Below are 13,149 nucleotides of genomic sequence, written 5' to 3'. Positions count from 1 at the left end.
AGCGCAAAAAATAAAAACTGCAGGAGTGATCAAATACCACCAAAAGAAAACTCTATTTGTGGGGAAAAAAAAGAACATCAATTTTGTCTGGGTATAGCATTGCACGACCGCACAATCGTCAGTTAAAGCAACGCATTGCCGTATCGCAAACATTGGCCTGGTCATTAAAGCGGAGTTCCACCCAAAAATGGAACCTCCGCTTTTCTAATTCCTACCCCCCTCCAGTGTCACATTTGGCACCTTTCAGGAAGCAGGGGGGAGACCCAAGCCACCCGGGGGTATCTACGCCACTTCCGGCACCTTCTCCTCCACCCCCCCCACTGTCTTCTGGGAGACAAACAGGTCACAGAAGTCAGCAGGGACCAGTGGGAACACGCAGCGCGAGTCACACATGCACAGTAGGGAACCAGGAAGTGAAGCCCTTAGCGAAGATGGCGGTGGCAGCACCTGAGAGCCGAGGGACGGTTCGGCTTCGGGTGCCAACATCGTGGGCGTCCTGGACAGGTAAGTGTCCTTATTTGTATTAGCAGTATTTGTAGCTGCTGACTTTAAAAAAAAAAAAAAGGCGGCGCTCCACTTTAAGGAGGTACATCCATCCGGGGCTGAAGTGGTTAAAGTGGTTGTAAAAGCCGAAGGATTTTACCTTCATGCAGGGCTAAACCCTGTTCTGTGTGTCTTATGGACACAGAGTGGGGCATGGTAGCGAGTACGCACATGTGCCCCCATAGCAAGCGGCTTGCTATGGGGGGCACTCAGCAAGGGGGAGGAGCCAGGAGCGCCGGCGGGGAACCCAAGAAGAAGAGGATTTGGGCTGCTCTGTGCAAAACCATTACACAGAGCAGGTAAGTATAACATGTCTGATAAACTTAAAAAAAAAAATACAAAAAAAAAATATGTTTTTAACTTGTAAACAACAAATCTCAAAAAGAGGCTTGGTCCTTAAGTGGTTAAAGAACTTACAGATAAAGATTTTATGGTGAGTGCAAAAATCTAATTTTCTCTTTAATTCATTGGAGGACAAAGCCAGCCAGTACATCAAGACCATTGGGACATCTCTAACCAGTGCCAGATACTGTGTGAGTGGGTCAGAACAACCAACAGGCAGGAGCATCTTGACAAAACTCTTGCTGCTTGTGCTTTGGAAGCACCATGATGAAAGGCCCAGGACGTTCTCAGAGGTCTGGTAGAATTAGCAGTAATGGAGAACAGAGGAGAAATATTTTCTACGTCCTAACTCCTAAGCGCTAGGCAAAAAAAACTGCATATGTGCTGCACATGGGGGGGGGGGGGGGTTTGACCACCAGCTGGGTTGTACTTTAATATTTTGGTTGTGCCGAGCGTCTTACTCCTGTAGGTGGCATAATACCCAATGGTCTTGGCCTACTAATCAGGCTGCTGTGACCTTCAATAAACAAAAGATGAAAGGAAGTTTTGTTGACCCATTTTAAAAGGATTGTTTAGAACAGTACAGTCAACTATTCATGGCAGCCTTTCTCAATTGTTTTACCACTGAGGAACGCTTGAAATAATTTTAAAGGAACCCTTTCTAAAAATGCTACATGATACACCTACAACTCTTGGTACGTTAGCATGATCAGTAAACCGTATGTTTTAAATTAAAAAAAAAAAAATATGTGGCATACCTTGAGTATTTGACATGGCGGCCAGATCCTTTTTTAACATCCACCTGCTGTATATGAGAAAATAATTTTTAGCAAACAAATAAAAGTGATTGTAAAGGAAACATTTTTATTTAAAAAAAAAAAAAAAACAAAACAAAACATGTTATACTGGTTTTCCAAAGAGCACCAATGATCCTCCTCTTCTCGGGTCCTCTGCTGGCGCTCCTGGCTCTTCGCAGCCTCCCGACGAACGTCCTTATAGCAAGCTGATTGCTAAGGGGGCAATCGTGCGTGCTCGCTCCCAAAACAGCTTTGTGTGCCCAGACACACAGAGCACAGCTTAGCCCCACCCCCTCCCTCTCCTCACTGACTGTGATTGACCAATGGCTCCCACTGCTGTCTCTGCTCCAATGAGGTGGGAGAGAGCCAAGAGTGCTTCTACTCTCATGTACATCACTGGATCGAGATCGGGCTCAGGTAAGTATTGGGGGGGCTAAGGGGGGACCTGCACACTGAAGTATTTTTTTCTTTACTGCATTATGGTAAAAGACCTTCAACTTTTAGAACCACTTTAAATGATTAATAATAATTAGACTTATTTGAACTAGATGGACTTGTGTCTTTTTTAACCGGACTACCCAACAACAACAAAAAATAACTAACGTTAGTGGCCATTGTAGCTGTAATCCTTTATGTCGGTGGTTAGTTTAAATGGAAGATCAATAGTATACAGGTAATGCTCCTGATCCTTTTCAGAGCTGCTGACCAATTCCCATCACCTTCTGGGCACAATTGACATTAATGGATACAAAAGAGACAGAGATCCTGATGGAGAAAGGGGGATTTAGGCAGAAGATCAATTCTCCATTGATCACTACTCATAGAACGCCTAGCAACCTGAGAAGGAACCCTACTTGAGAAAGGCTAGTCTATGGACCACTGATAGTCCACAGATTCTATCAATGAGATAAAATTACAATTCCATTACTGTGTTTTACTGTTTTTGGACTTTAAGTAATACCCTCATATGATTAAATAGGAATTTCAGATATGGATAATGTTTCATAGCTACATTGTTCCAGCTTTGATCAGTGTAACTGTACATATACCATACCTGTGAGATCCTCCTAGAACTGCCTTTGTCAACCTTTTTTTTTTTTTTTTTCAGCACAGAGGAACCCTTGAAGTAACTTTTCAGTGTCAGGGAACCCCGGCTAATAATTACTATATCTACAACTCATGACACATTAGTGTGATGGTCAGTGGGAAGAATGCTTCTTACACTTGTGGTCATTGGGAAGAATTATCCCCTTACAGATAGCTAAAAGGATCAATGGTGTTAGTGAGAACTTATCTGAGAGGCAGAAATTGCTCAAGGAACTCATAGCAACCTCTGGAGGAACCATAGGGTTCCATTTAACGCCTAGCAACCTCTGGGGTAATCCTAGAGGTCAATGGAACCACTGGCAACCTCTGGAGGAACCCTAGGGTTCCATGGAACCCCTAGCAACCTCTGGAGGATCCCTGGGCTTCCATGGAACCCATAGCAACCTCTGGAGTAACCCTATGGTTTAATTGAAGTACTAGCAATCTCTGGAGTAACCCTATGGTTCATTTGAAGTACAGGCATACCCCACTTTTAAGTACACAATGGGGTTTATTTACTAAAGCTGGAAAGTGCAAAATCAGGCTAACTTCTGCATAGATACCAATGAGCTTCTAACCTTGGCTTGTTCAATTAAGCTTTGGTAATAAAACCTGGAAGCTCATTGGTTTCTATGCAGAAGTGAGCCTGATTTTGCACTTTCCAGCTTTAGTAAATAAACCCCATTGTGTACTTAAAAGTGGGGTATGCCTGTACTAGCAACCTCTGGAGTAAGCCTATGGTTCAATTGAAGTACTAGCAACCTCTGGGGGAACCCTATGGATTAATGGAGCTTATTGCAACCTCTGGATGAACCCTAGGGTTCAATATACCCCCTAGCAACCTCTAGCAACCTCTGAAGGAACCCTAGGGTTCAAGGAGCTTATTGCAACCTCTGAAGGAACCCTAGGGTTCAAGGAGCTTATTGCAACCTCTGGAGGAACCCTAGGGTTCAAGGAGCTTATTGCAACCTCTGAAGGAACCCTAGGGTTCAAGGAGCTTATTGCAACCTCTGAAGGAACCCTAGGGTTCAAGGAGCTTATTGCAACCTCTGAAGGAACCCTAGGGTTCAAGGAGCTTATTGCAACCTCTGAAGGAACTCTAGAGTTCAGTGGAACCACTAGCAACCTCTGGGGGAACCCTAGACTTCCATGGAAACCATAGCAACCCCTGGAGTAATCCTAGAGTTCAATGGAACCACTAGCAACCTCTGGAGGAACCCTAGGGTTCCATGGAACCCCTAGCAACCTCTGGAGGAACCCAATGCAATCTCTGAAGGAACCCTAGTTGAGAAACCCTCCTCTAGAAGCTGGAAATCAGAAAGTAGACATCCCTACTCCAGTGGTCTCTTTTAGCTTCTGGGTTCTCGGATTGGAAGATGTGGAAAGAGGATGTCTCTCTCTATCTCTCTACCTCATCCAATCAGAATATGCTTTGCGTTCCTTGACAAAATGCAAAGTATTCTCTGAATAGTGCCTGTGCTGAGCTGCTAACTTCTTGTGTTCATAAATGCAGCAGGGCAACCACAGAAGCTAGTGGAGATCACTGGAGTAGTGGCGTCATAGCGGTGCCTACTACCTGCGATTTCCAGCTTCTAGAGGGATCCCACAGGTATAATATATACATAGATACTTTGATGCCAGCTGGAGCAATGTAACAATGTAAAAATTACCATACCTAAAATTCTTCTTTAAAGTGGTTCCAAAGCTTGAAGGTTTTTTACCTTAGTGCAATCTCTGCATTAAGGTAAAAACCTGCATGCAGCTCCCCCAGCCCCGCCTTATACTTGATCTCAAACTCGATCCAGCACCGCGCATGAGAGCAGAGGCTCTCTCAGCATTCGCTCTCCTCATTGGCTCAGACACAGCAGCGAGACACCATTGGTTCCTGCCACTGTCAGTCACAGACAGTGAGGAGGAAGTGGAGGGCGGGGCTGAGCCACGCTCTGTGTATCTCGCATGGACACACAGAGCGAACTCGGGATCAAGCATGCACGAGTGCCCCCATAGCAAGCAACTTGCTTTGGGGGCACTTGGTGGGGGGATCGCCCATGACTGCCACCAGAGAATAAGGAAAAGAACCTGTGATTCCATGGGCTGGCTACCATACCAAGCTGCCATGGATCACCTCTCCTTCTAATAATGTTAGTTTCCTGGCTGTTCATTCTGGGTCACTGACATGGAACATGTATGCAGATCAGGAGGTTTGTTTGTACTTTGCTTTCTGCATACTTGTTCCATGTCGGTAATTCTGTGACGGAGACAGCAAATGAGTATTATCAACGGGAGGTCAGTGGTCTCCCAGTACTGGTTTACTTCAATGGTACCATTCAAACTGCATACAGTACAACCAACCAGCTTTTAAAATTTCAGTAAAGTCACAAAAGATAATTTTTCTGATTGGTTGTTAGAAGTTACTTTTCTTTGCTTTCCATATTCATATTTAAAAGGATACAACATTATAGCTTACTCTCTCATTTACATCAATGGCTGATATCTGCTCCTTTAGGACCTGTCCACACTAGAAAGCAACGTTCCGCGATGGCTTACCGCTTTCAAATCGAACTGCCCTTGCGATCTGCAGAGGGTTTCAGCGCAAGTTTAACTGCTTCAGCCCCCGTTGATTTTACCCCCTTCCTGACCAGAGCACTTTTCACGATTCGGCACTGCGTGGCTTTAACTGACAATTGCGCGGTCGTGCGACGTTGCACCCAAACAAAATTGACGTCCGTTTTTTCCCACAAATAGAGCTTTCTTTGGTGGTATTTGATCACCTCTGTGGTTTTTATTTTTTGCGCTATAAACAAAAAGAGAGCGACAATTTTGAAAAAAAAAAAAAAAAAAAAAACGCAATATTTTTTACTTTTTGCTATAAAAAATATCCCCCAAAAATATATAAAAAAGCAATTGTTTTCCTTAGTTTAGGCCGATATGTATTCTTCTAAATATTTTTGATAAAAAAAATTGCAATAAGCGTGTATTGATTGGTTTGCGCAAAAGTTATAGCGTCTACAAAATAGGGGATAGATTTATAGCATTTTTATTATTAATTTTTTTTTTTTTTTTACTAGTAATGGCGGCGATCTGCGATTTTTATCAGGAATGCAACATTATGGCGGAAACATCGGACAATTTTGACACATTTTTGGGACCACTGGCATTTATACAGCAATCAGTGTTATAAAAATGCATTGATTACTGTAAAAATCTCACTGGCAGTGAAGGGGTTAACACTAGGGGGCGATAAAGGGGTTAACTGTGTTCCCTGCTACGTGTTCTAACTGAAGGGGGGATGGGACTTGCTAGGGGAAGAGATAGATCGGTGTTCATACTTTGTATGAACATACGATCAGTCTCTTCTCACCTCAGAGAACGGGGATTTGTGTGTTTACACACACACAGATCCGGTTCTCGCCGTGTCACGAGCGATCGCGGGAGCCCGGCAGTCGCACTCGCATCGGCTCCGGGGGCAAGCGCCCCTAGTGGCCACAGGGCGAAGCGACGCAAGGCAACGTCGTTTCGCCCAGCCCTGCCATTCTGCTACAGTACAACTGCGGCGGCTGGTCAGCAAGTGGTTAATGACACCCCCAAATGCAGTGCGTTCACCTGCACCAGTTCTCACGGTACCATGCGATCCGGTCGCAACGCGTTTCCAAAAGTAGGGCAGGCACTACTTTTGTGTGCAGTCTTGTGCGATTTCAGCCTATTCAAAATCGAATGGTCTGAAATCGCACTGCACAGAACTGCTTGTGAAGCACATAGGAATGTGCAGCGCATTCTTATGCGATTCACAAGCTGTTCCTAGTGTGAATGGGCCCTTACTGGTTCACACCAGATATGGTGGGACTGCGACTACTTTTGGGAATCGGTGCAGCACCGCAAATTCGGACGGTGCCATTTCCGGCAATAGGCTTTCCGATTTGGCATGTCAAATCAGCCCGATGTGAACGTGGGCTTGGGCCGTGATTCCACTATTACCACAACGTCACGCGACTTAGAATGCAACTTTGATGCTACTTTGAGTGCAGTTTTGATCCAACTTTACAGTCTCTGGATCAAAGTTGCATTAAAAAAAAAAATCGCATCAACTTTAAGTCGCGTAAACGGAAGCCATTGAAATCAATGGGCTATGACTTGTCATGCGACTTTATAGTCGCAGGACATGGCGCAATAGTGGAAACGGAGCCTTATTACCAAACCTTAACCACTTGCTTACTGGGCACCTAAACCCCCCTTCCTGCCCAGACCAATTTTCAGCTTTTAGCGCTGTCACTCTTTGAATGACAATTGCGCAGTCATACAGCACTGTACCCAAATGACATTTTTATAATTGTTTTCTCACAAATAGAGCTTTCTTTTGGTGGTATTTGACCACCTCTGGGGTTTTTATTTGTTGTTAAAGAGATTAAAAAAGACGACATTTTTTTTTTTTTAAATACAAAACCGTTTTATATTTTGTTAATAAATTTTGCAAATAGGTAATTTTTCTCCTTCATTGATGTACGCTGATGGGCACTGATAGGCTGCATTGATGAGCACTGATAAGGCTACACTGATGGGCACCGATAGGCTGCACTGATGGGCACTGATAAGGCAACACTGATGGGCACTGATAAGGCAGCACTAATGAGGTGGCACTAGTGGGCACGGATAGGTGGCATTGGTGGGCACTGAGAGGTGGCATTGATGGGTGGCACTGAAGGGCATTGATATGTGGCACTGAAGGGCACTGATGGGTGGCAGTGATGAACACTGATAGGCAGCACTGCTAGGTGGCACTGATTGGCACCACTGGTGGGCATTGATAGGTGGCACTGATTGCTGGCACTTATGTACTGGTGGGCACTGATTAATGGGTGTTCTGATTCGTGGCACCTTACAGGTGGCACTGGCGGGCACATATGAGGCTTCTTCGCCTCTTCCTCTTCGGGACCGATGTCCCTCTCATTGGCTCACGTGATCACAGTGCACAGCGCCGCGCGCGCCCTTCAGGGGGGCGTGGCGAGCATGTAAAGGGGAGGACGTCTATTGACGGCCTCCCGGCAAAGCAGATCTGCGCTGTAGCCGTCATTCGGCTATAGCGCAGATCTAAACGGGTTAATTAAACAAGCTGAAGTTAGAAGCCGATTGGCTACCATACACAGCCGCACCAGCTTTTGCACTCTCCAGTTTTAGTAAATCAACCCCAGTGTGATGCGCTTAGCCCAATCCTGCGCTAATCTCAGCCGGATCGCACCACACACCTCCTGCTGCAGCCCTGAATGTTTATATAGTTGCTGGATAGAATGGGTGTTTTCCTAATATTTCTAACACGTGGTCACCGACTTTTATATTGGCCTTCACAAGGTAGCGCAGTCAGCTCTATACCTACATCAGTGGGAGCGAAGGCCCATTTGTTCTCTGGAGGGACCTGGCCACGTTTCCACCTCTGATGTCAGCAAATCCAAGATGACAGCGCTGGCTCCCTGATGCACCAACAGCTCCACGGTGACGCTGGGGGGGCGAGACCCCCTCCGGTGGGACAATGCCGACCAGGCTCTGCAATGAGAAGAAGACCACACTGAGAATATTTGGGGCTTATTCAGTACAGTTGTCAGTAGAATCGGGCTATGCCAAGAAAATTATCAGCTGGAAAGGAGAAAAAAAAACAACAACAAAAAAAAAAAAACAACATAGACGCCGTCTATTAGACGGTGCAAACTATGCAATGAAAAGGAAGCGTGTTTTTGACTCCTCCCAGCTGTCTAAGACCCGCCCATCTTCACCATTATTAGTGTGCAGACCTCCTTCTCCAGGGTCTGTTCCTCCCATACACCTCAAGACGTCTATATGGAATCGCACACCACTTCCATGAAGGTAAAGTATAACTAAAGTCAAAACTTTTTTTTTTTCAGTTTTGGATTGCGTTCTCATTGCGGTCGTTGTCCCCGAAATCAAAACAAAATCATTAATTTTGGGTTGTCACCAGAACAGGAAGGCGGCTGGTGGTCAAAATTTTGCGGGGGCCCACTGCCACAACACAACCCCCCCCTCCCCCCGCACGGTCGATGGCCATACCTTATTGCGTTAGAGTTGGGAGGAGGAGGACGAGGTGGCGATTTTTTTGCTAGAAAATTACTTAGGACCCCCAAACATCTATACATTTTTTTTCGAACACCCCAAAGAATAAAATGGCGGTCGTTGCAATACTTTCTGTCACACCGTATTTGCGCAGCGGTCTTACAAACGCAATTTTTTTTGGAAAAAAAATACACTTTTTCGAATTAAAAAAATAGAAAACAGTAAAGTTAGCTCAATTTTTATTTTTATTTTGTGAAAGATAATGTTACGCCGAGTAAATTGATACCCAACATGTCATGCTTTAAAATTGCGCCCGCTTGTGGAATGGCGTCAAACTTTGACCCTCAAAAATATCCATAGGTGACGTTTTAAAAAATTTCTACAGGTTACCAGTTTTGAGTTACAGAGACACCCTAGAGAATAAAATGGCGGTCATTGCAATATTTAATTTCACACCGTATTTGCGCAGCGATCTTACAAGCGCACTTTCTTTGGAAAAAATTCACTTTTTTTTAATTAAAAAATAAGAAAACAGTAAAGTTAGCCCAATTTTTTTTATATTGTGAAAGATAATGTTACGCCGAGTAAATCGATACCCAACATTTCATGCTTTAAAATTGCGCCCGCTCGTGGAATGGCGACAAACTTTGACCCTTAAAAATATCCATAGGTGACGTTTTAAAAAAATTTCTACAGGATACCAGTTTTGAGTTACAGAGGAGACACCCTAGAGAATAAAATGGCGGTTGTTGCAATACTTTCTGTCACACCGTATTTGCGGAGCGGTCCTACAAACGCAATTTTTTGGGGGGGGGGGGGGGGGGAATACACTTTTTTGAATTAAAAAATAAGAGAACAGTAAAGTTAGCCCAATTGTTATTTTTATTTTGTGAAAGATGATGTTACGCCGAGTAAATTGAGACCCAACATGCTTTAAAAATGCGCCCACTCGTGGAATGGCGACAAACTTTGACCCTCAAAAATATCCATAGGAGACGTTTAAAAAAAATGTCTACAGGTTACCAGTTTTAAGTTACAGAGGGGGTCTTTTGTTAGAATGATTGCACTCGCTCTAACAATCGCGGCGACACCTCACATGTGTGATTTGAACACCGTTTAGATATGCGGGCGCGACTTAAGTATGCGTTCGCTTCTGCGCACGAGCTCGGCGAGACGGGGCACTTTAAAAAAAAAAAAAAAAAATTCTTATTTATTTTACTTTTAATTTTTTACACTGTCCATTTTAAAAAAAAATGGGTCACTTTTATTCCTATCACAATGAATATAAACATCCCTTGTAATAGAAAAAAAGCATGACAGGTCCTCTTTAATGTGATATCTGGGGGTCAAAAAGTCCTCACATCTCATATTTACACTAAAATGCAATAAAAAAAAAATAAAAAAAATAATTAAAAAAAAAAAAAAAGACTTTTTTTTTTCAAATAAAGAAAAAATTTCCCCTTTAAGACCATCGGCGGAGGTCCCTAATGGACGGGCCACCACTGACAGGAAGAGGAGAAATCTTCCCAATGGGGACATTAGTCCAGGGATTTCCTCTCACCTTTCCTGTTGTGGCGATGGGACAGGAAGTAAATGGAAATCACAGATGGCAAAAAAAAAAAGAAAAAAACCTGACAGGGGCCACAACCTTCCGTTACGATATTGAAAATGAAAAAAAAAAGTTTTGTCTTTACTTAAATGGGAGCGCAACCTGTGGCCCTCCAGAACTATAAGTCCCATGAGGCATTGCAAGGCATGACCGTTACAAGCACGACTCCCAAAAGGTAGAGGTGTTTGATCAGATTTGGCGACCCGTCGGAATGTGTAACGGAAGTGATGTTCCGTCGCCGCCATCTTGCTACACCCTCCATAGTAAGGATACACTGAAAAGGGGGGAAGCGGACATCTTGCTACACCCACCAAAGTTTTGCATTCTACACTTATTTTTAGCATTAAAGTGAGTTTATAGAGTGAAATACAGGACTTAGAACTCCGACTGTTTAGATGTTGAGTTTTAAAAGCAGCGGCAAGCCTGCTGATCTCACAGGTTTGCTAATCTGACAGAAGTTCGCTGCTTTTAAAATTCAACATCTAAGCAGACGGAGTTCTAAGTACTGTATATTTACTAAATAAACTCACTTTACTGTTACTCACTTTACACCCAACTCCGGTGGGTGTAACAAGATGTCCGCTCCCCCCCCCCCCTTCTCAGTGTATCCTTACTATGGAGGAGTGCGGGGTGTAGCAAGATGGCGGCGACAGAATGTAATTTCTGTTCCACATTCTGACGGGTCACCTAATCTGACGAAACAGAGACTAGTCTATTGTCGCGGCACATGCACAAACACTCCACCTAAGCCAATGACTCCCCCGACAAGGTGCGCATCCGCAGGACTGGCAGCGCTTTTGTTGGCCTTACTATGGCAACGTCCAAACGAAATATTCCTGCCAGAGCGCAGGGCGCGCGCACAATTGGTGGCGTTAACTATGGCAATGGGGTTGATTTACTAAAACTGGAGATGTGCAAAATCTGGCGCAGCTCTTGCATATGGCAGCCAATCAGCTTCCAGGTTTGACTGTCAAGCTGAAGCTAGAAGCTGATTGGCTACCATATGCAAGAGCTGCATCGGTTTTTGCACCCAGGGCTTTAGCAGGGAATCATTTGGTTTTCACGTTGCCATAGTAACGGCACTGTAATTGCCGGCAGACCCTGCACTCTGGCAGGGAACCATTTGGTTTTCACGTTGCCATAGCAGCACTGCAGACCACCGCATGCCCATGTGCAGGACTGGCACGGCTGGTTCAGGGCTTGCCCTGACACAAAATGGCGGTGCTGAAGAGACGAGGCGTGAAGGAGGTATGTAGGTATTTTACTATCACTGTGTTATAACATTTTTTTGTTGTGTTCTTTTTTTTTTTCTACATTCCAGGATTTGGGTGGAGTTCCTCTTTAATGTGAAGGTCACCGCACTGCGCCAACGTGTATTACCGCGACATTATCGCACTGCGACCGTGTGACCGGGCTCAGAATCTCTCTAATGGCTCTCAGGAGATAATCCCTTCCTCATTGAAGCCAAAACTAAAAAATAATTAAGGCTTTTGGTTGGACATTGATGTTTACCCAAGTTTGGTTACCCCTAGCAACTGACATCAGGGCAGTTACCCCTGGCAACCAATATCAGGGTAGTTAGTTACCCCGGCGACCAACATCAGGGGAGTTACCCTTAGCAAGAAACATCAGGGCAGTTACCCCTGGCGACCAACATCGGGACAGATACTTCTGGCAACCAACATCAGGGCAGCTACCCCTATCGGCCAACATCAAGGCAGTTACCCTTAGCAACCAACATCAGGACACTTACCCCTGGCAACCAACATCAGAGCAGTTACCCTTAGCAACCAACATCAGGGCAGTTAACCCTTAGCGACCAACATCAGGGCAGTTAACCCTTAGCGACCAACATCAGGGCAGTTAACCCTTAGCGACCAACATCGGGTCAGTTACCCCTGGCAACCAACATCAGGACAGTTTTCCCTGGCAACCAAGATCAGGGTAATTATCCCTGCCAACCAACATCAGGGCAGTTAACTCTTAGCGACCAACATCAGGGCAATTACTCCTGGCAACCAACATTAGGACTGTTACCCCTGGCGACCAACATTAGGACTGTTACCCCTGGCGACCAACATTAGGACTGTTACCCCTGGCGACCAACATCAGGACTGTTACCCCTGGCGACCAACATCGGGATAGTAACCCCTGGCAGCCAACATTGAGGCAGTTACTCCTGGCAACCAACATCAGGGCAGCTACCCCTGGAGGGCAAAATCAGGGCAGTTACCCTTAGCAACCAACAGGGCAGTTACCCTTAGCAACGAACATCAGGGCAGTTAACTCTTAGCAACCAACATCAGGGCAGTTTCCCCTGGCAACCAAGATCAGGGTAGTTACCCTTTGCAACCAACGTCAGGGCACTTACCCCTGGCAACCAACCAACATCAGGGCAGTTACGCTTAGCAACCAATATCAGGACAGTTACCCCTGGCAACTAACATCAGGGCAGTTACCCCTGGCAACCAACATCAGGGCAGTTACCCCTGGCAACCAACATCAGGGCAGTTAACTCTTAGCAACCATCAGGGCAGTTTCCCCTGGCAACCAACGTCAGGGCACTTACCGCTGGCAACCAAGATCACGGCAGGTACCACTGATGACCAACATCAGCGCAGTTACGCTTAGCAACCAATATCAGGACAGTTACCCCTGGCGACCAACATCAGGGCAGTTACCCCTGGCGACCAACATCAGGGCAGTTACACCTGG

General features: G+C 45.2%; 1 protein-coding gene across 1 annotated transcript in view; it reads right to left on the bottom strand.

The window, feature by feature from the left end:
• Positions 1 to 8,236, bottom strand: part of GTF3C5 (general transcription factor IIIC subunit 5) — a 114,210-nt gene extending 105,974 nt beyond the window's left edge. Inside the window, exons 1-2 of the mRNA XM_073600554.1 lie at positions 8,137 to 8,236; positions 1,644 to 1,690 (exon numbers count right to left, since the gene is read on the bottom strand). The gene's annotated coding sequence lies outside the window, so the exon portion shown is untranslated. The remainder of the gene's footprint in view (positions 1 to 1,643; positions 1,691 to 8,136) is intronic.
• Positions 8,237 to 13,149: the final 4,913 nt, after the last annotated feature.

The sequence above is a fragment of the Aquarana catesbeiana genome, linkage group LG09 (assembly GCF_042186555.1).
Source record: "Aquarana catesbeiana isolate 2022-GZ linkage group LG09, ASM4218655v1, whole genome shotgun sequence".
NCBI classification, from domain to species: domain Eukaryota; kingdom Metazoa; phylum Chordata; class Amphibia; order Anura; family Ranidae; genus Aquarana; species Aquarana catesbeiana.
This window is presented reverse-complemented; position numbering and strand designations above follow the sequence as displayed.